Source organism: Apium graveolens, chromosome 3 (assembly GCF_009905375.1).
Source record: "Apium graveolens cultivar Ventura chromosome 3, ASM990537v1, whole genome shotgun sequence".
NCBI lineage: Eukaryota > Viridiplantae > Streptophyta > Magnoliopsida > Apiales > Apiaceae > Apium > Apium graveolens.
Window position 1 is genome coordinate 195,409,879 of NC_133649.1, and position 6,246 is coordinate 195,416,124.

A 6,246-nucleotide genomic window follows, 5' to 3' on the forward strand; every position below is an offset into this window, starting at 1 on the left:
CTTCGACGTTATTTCCAATCATGTCAGAGAATATAGCCATCATACATCTTTGAAAGGTGGCCGGGGCGCCACATAACCCAAACGAAACTCTACGAAAAGCAAATGTGCCAAATGGACAAGTGAAGGTAGTCTTTTCCTGATCCTCTGGTGCAATACAAATCTGATTATACCCGGAATAACCATCCAGAAGACAAAAATACTCATGTCCCGCCAATCTGTCAAGCATTTGATCAATGAATGGGAGAGGGAAGTGATCCTTCCTTGTGGCTTTGTTCAATTTTCTATAATCCATGCATACTCTCTATCCTGTAACTGTTCGAGTAGGGATGAACTCATTCTTTTCATTTGCGACCACAGTGATACCTCCTTTCTTAGGTACACATTGCACGGGGCTCACCCACGAGCTGTCAGAAATAGGATAAATGATGCCTACATCTAGCCATTTCAGAATTTCTTTCTTCACCACCTCCTTCATAATCGGGTTCAGTCTTCGCTGCTGTTCCACAGTTGGCTTACTACCTTCCTCTAACAGAATTTTATGCATACAATATGAAGGACTTATCCCCTTGATGTCTGCTATGGTCCATCCTATAGCCGATTTGAATTCTCTCAAAATCCTTAAGAGCTTGTCTTCCTCACTACCTGAAAGGTCAGCTGAAATAATAACAGGTAACGTAGATGAATCACCTAAAAAAGCATACCTCAAGTGTTCAGGTAATGGTTTGAGCTCCAAGGAAGGTGCTTCCTCTATTGATGGTTTGAGCTTCCCTTCAGCATTCTTAAGGTTAGAAGTACCAAGAGATTCAAATGGTATGTCGAGCTTTCGCTTCCATGGAGAAGCGTTCAGATATTGTAATTGCTCGTTGCTATCTTCATCATCGCTGTCAAAATCCCCCACTAAGGCCTTTTCCAATGCATCAGACATTAGCATGTGATCGAGTTCCGAAGTAACTGCGGAATCAATCACATCCACTTTTAAACACTCCTCATCTTCTGTAGGGAATTTCATTGCCTTGAATACGTTGAAGGTCACATCCTGATCTTGGACCCGCATAGTAAGTTCCCCTTTTTGCACATCTATCAAAGTACGGCCAGTAGCCAAGAAAGGCCTCCCCAAGATTATGGGAATCTTCTTATCTTCCTCAAAATCCAGAATAACAAAATCTGCAGGAAAGAAGAGCTTATCCACCTTGACGAGCACATCCTCAACTATGCCCCTTGGGTAAGTAATGGAACGGTCCGCCAATTGTAGCGACATGTATGTGGGTTTTGGATCAGGCAGATCCAGTTTTTTAAAGATCGACAAGGGCATCAGATTAATGCTTGCTCCCAAATCACAAAGGCACTTGTCAAAAGTTAGATTGCCAATGGTGCAAGGAATGGTAGCTTCCTGGATCTTTCAGTTTTGGTGGTAACTTTTGCTGCAGAACAGCGCTGCATTCTTCCGTGAGAGCAACAGTTTCAAGGTCATCCAGTTTCACCTTCCTTGAAAGAATAGTCTTCATAAACTTCGCATAACTAGGCATTTGTTCCAGCGCCTCAGCGAAAGGTATATTGATGTGAAGTTTCTTGAACACCTCCAAAAACTTCCCGAACTGTCTATCCAGCTTTTGTTGCTGCAATCTCTTAGGAAAAGGTGGTGGAGGATAAAGCTGTTTCTCCCCTGTATTAGCCTCAGGCAGAGTATGTTCAACAGTAGTCTTCTTTGGTTCCGCCACTTTCTCCTTTTGCTTAGATTCTTCATCACTAACTTCAGCTTCGACTTCTTTTGCCTTTTCAGCATCAGCTACTTTTCCAGACCTTAAGGTAATACCCTTGACTTGCTATTTAGCTTCCTTCCTGCCTGGTACGTCCGTGTCACTGGAAAGAGTGCCAGGTTGATGATTGAGTACTACATTGGCTAATTGACCGATTTGATTTTCCAAGGTCTTGATAGAAACCGCCTGACTCTTGCACAATAGCTTAAGTTCCTCAAAATCAGCACTAGTAGGTGCAGCTGCACTTCCCTGTTGAGGATATGATTACCTTGTAGCATACTGCTGTGGTTGCTGGAATCCAGGTGGGTTAAACTGTTTACTTACTCCTTGCTGATATGTTGGCTGAATAGCATTCTGATTATTCCCCCAGCTGAAATTTGGATGATTTCTGTTGTTAGGATGATAGGTCGCTGGCACAGGCTGCTGTTGTCGCTGATAATTATTCACATACTGAACAGATTCGTTGACAAGAGAACACTGATCCGTAGCATGAGAACCTGCACAAAGCTCACAAATCATAGCTATTTGATTAACTCCATACGTAGCCAAAGAATCAACCTTCATTGATAGCGCTTGGAGCTGGGCTGCAATAGCGATGGCTGCATCAACTTCCAGAATACCTGCTACCTTGCCTGACGTCATCCTCTGAGTTGGGTTTTGATGCTCATTTGCATCCATCGTGTCGATAAGATTATACGCCTCAGTATAGCTTTTAGCCCATAAGGCACCTCCAGCTGCTGCATCGAGCATGGGCCGAGATTGGGCCCCCAAACCATTATAAAAACCAGTGATTACCATCCAATCCGGCATTCCATGATGTGGACATTTTCTCAACATTTCCTTGTAGCGTTCCCAAGCCTCGCACATAGATTCTGTAGGTTGCTGCGCAAACTGAGTAAGAGCACTCCTCATAGCAGCAGTCTTTGCCATTGGATAAAACTTCACCAGAAACTTTTGCGCAAGATCTTGCCACGTAGTGATGGACCCAGCTGGTTCAGAATGTAACCAGTCTTTAGCCTTATCCCTTAGTGAGAATGGGAAAAGCCTCAACTTGATATCCTCATCAGTCACGCCATTATACTTAAAAGTGCTGCAGATCTCGACAAAATTCCTTATGTGCATGTTGGGGTCTTCAGTTGCCGCTCCTCCAAAAGAAACAGAATTCTGCACCATCTGAATAGTGCCCGGCTTGATTTCAAAGGTGTTAGCTTGAATAGCCGGATGAAGGATGCTTGACTGAATGTCATCAAATTTAGGCCGAGAAAAATCCATAAGAGCTGGATCAGCTTGAACAATACGATCTCCCATGTTTACTGGTTCTTTCTGCTCAGTTCCTGAATCCGAATCCTCAAAATCTAACTTCTCCGGAGTATCAAGAACTTCGTCTTTCTCCTCAGCTGTATCTAAGGTCCTCTTGCGAGCACGAGAACGAGTTTGCATAAACGCTTGCTAAAGTACCTGAAACACAACCGAAAAGAGTAATTAACTACTACGTCCTAATCACTGAGTCCTAATGACCAATGATGGTAAGTACATAAATTAAACAAATACGCCGAGTCCCCGGCAGCGGCGCCACAAACTTGTTAGGGTGAAAACATGCACTAATATTCACGCAAGTATACGCGTTCGCAAGTAATATAGAATACTTTCTAGTTCGTTCCCTCAGAGACTCAGACTAAGTTATTGTCTAATTAAACTCACTCACCAATGTATGATTACTTCTCAATGTTAAGATAACACTTAAAATTGTTGATTAAATATTAACTATAATTAACTACTTAATTAACCACTTAACTAACACTTCAATTTATCAATAATAAAACACTCATGAGATCACAACTTCATTATTAATTCCTTCTATAGCCATTGTTATTACCTTTAGCATGTGACAGTGATGATATTAATCGAATAACACGAAACTGATAAAAGCCAACTTTCATTGTACTAATACCATTGTACCAAGCATCCACAATTAAGATAGAAGTTGAATAGTCATCAATTATGTTGAGTTCCTATATGTCTACAGAAATTGACAACACAACGATTTAAGCACAAGTTATTCCTTTTGATTACATAGGGCAAATAAAACTGTTAGAGTTACCCACTAATCATGCACAACGTACATGAACCTATGCTAGCATGGCAAGTCCTAAATCTCAAGATCCACTGTCGCTTCACAAGAGATTAACACCCTATCTTATATGTTCGCGACGCACATAAGACGAATACGCACAACCAATACTAGATATCATGCAATTATCACACACTAAAGTATTAAACAATTAACTAAAGAATTTCATAATAAATCCGTTGCAACCCCATGATCACGATTAGCCCATAATAGAACTTATCGCCATCATGGGTTCATATAAAATCATGATAAACAACACAAGAAAATAATAACTAAACTAATTATATTAAAACAGAGTACGTCACAAGAGTAAATAAGTCAAAGCAAGAAAACTAGCATCCAACATTACAACGAAACAAGAATCATAAGAAAATATGCTTCCTCTTCGTTGCGGTGTGCTAAATCGGTCTTCTTCCTTATCTTCTTCGCTTCTTGCGCCAAACACAATCTAAAACATAATCTCCTTCATATTCTCTATGAAAACGACTCAAATCTACTTATATAATAGTCCCATAAAACTTAGATTACATAGAAGTTGGAAGCCAAACAGAAGTAGAAGTTTAAAATAATTCAGCTTTTTCCCCGACCCTGCGCGGCCGCTCAACATTTCTGCGCGGGCGCGCAAGGCTGCTGCGCGGCCGCTCAGTATTGCTGCGCGGGCGCGCAGGACCCTACTGGAAAAATTCCAGGTTTGCTCCGTTTCTTCGCCGTAATCTGCCCGTTCTTCTCCTCTCGCAATGGTGAACACATGCCAAGGCTTATTCTTGATGATTCCTCCTCCGAAATGCAACTAATACCCTGAAATGCATAAACACTAGAAAAATGCATCAAATACACAAAATACTTGATTTCAAGACACCAATTTAAGCCATTTTAAGACGTTCTAAGTGGTATAAAATGCCACTTATCATCTGTTAAGTAGAGCATCAATTGAAGAAAGCTGGAATTGGCACATGAAACTCTCTCATTTAAATTTCAACAATATAAATGAACTAGTCAAGAAAGATCTTGTGAGAGGTTTGCCAAAATCAGTATTTGCTCCTGATGGCCTTTGTGATTCCTGTCATAAGGCAAAACAAAGAAAATCTTCATTCAAGAGCAAGACTGAATCTTCAATTCTCGAGCCTTATCACTTACTACATGTTGATCTATTTGGTCCAGTGAATGTCATGTCTATTGCAAAGAAGAAATATGTTATGGTCATAGTGGCTGAGTTCACCAGATACACATGGGTGTATTTCTTGCACACAAAAAGTGAAACTGCATCTATCTTGATTGATCATGTCAAACAACTAGATAAAGTGGTTAAAGACTCCGTGAAAATCATAAGAAGTGATAATGACACTGAGTTCAAGAATTTGATTATGGAAGAGTTCTGCAAAGACCAAGGAATCAAGCAGGAATTCTCTGCTCCTGGAACTCCACAGAAAAATGGAGTGGTTGAAAGAAAGAATAAAACTCTCATTGAAGTTGCACGAACTATGCTTGATGAAGCAAAGTTACCAACCTATTTTTGGGCTGAAGCTGTGGAGACTGCTTGTTTTACTCAAAATGCAACACTCATTAACAAGCATGGAAAGACACCATATGAGATGGTGAAGAAAAAGAGGCCAAATCTGAAGTATTTTCATGTATTTGGATGCAAGTGTTTTGTTTTTAAGAATCATCCTAAACAGCTATCCAAATTTGATCTAAAAGCTGATGAAGGAATTTTTGTTGGATATCCACTTTCCACAAAAGCCTTCAGATTCTACAATTTAAGAACAAGGGTTGTCATGGAATCTATCAATGTCTCTTTTGATGATAAGAAGATTACAGGACTTGAAAATTTCAATGATCATGATCAGCTGGGATTTGAGAATGAAGTTTTAAATTCTTATACTGTAAATCCTGACAGTCTAAATCCTGATACTGCAAACTCTGATGGATTAAACTCTGTTGTTATTGAAACTGTGGTGACTACGCCAAAGGAAGATGCACCTGTTCAGGGGGAGCATACTGAAGATACTACCACATCTCAAGAAGCATCAGAACCTACAACTGGCTCTTCAAGTTCTGATTCATCAAGTTCTGATGGGCAAAGTTCTGATAATTCTGGGAACTCCAATTTTGAAGGATCCAACTCAGAGAGCATAATTTCAGGGGGAGCATCAGAAAAGGTTGATGAAGATAGCATGGATCATGGGGGAGCATCCAGTTCTAGAGAAAACCTTCCATCTGCAAGGAAGTGGACTAAAGCACATATACCTGACTTAATTATTGGAAATCCTGATGCAGGTGTTAGAACTAGAACAGCTACATCAAATGAATGTCTCTATCACTCTTTTCTTTCTCAGACTGAACCAAAGAAAGTGGAAG

At 40.4% G+C, this 6,246-nt stretch overlaps 1 non-coding gene across 1 annotated transcript; it reads left to right on the plus strand.

The window, feature by feature from the left end:
* The first annotated feature begins 2,565 nt into the window (after nucleotides 1–2,565).
* On the plus strand, nucleotides 2,566–2,672 carry LOC141715697 (small nucleolar RNA R71). Its single transcript, XR_012572449.1, has one exon. It is a non-coding gene; the product is annotated as a small nucleolar RNA R71 (small nucleolar RNA).
* The last annotated feature ends 3,574 nt before the right edge of the window (nucleotides 2,673–6,246 follow it).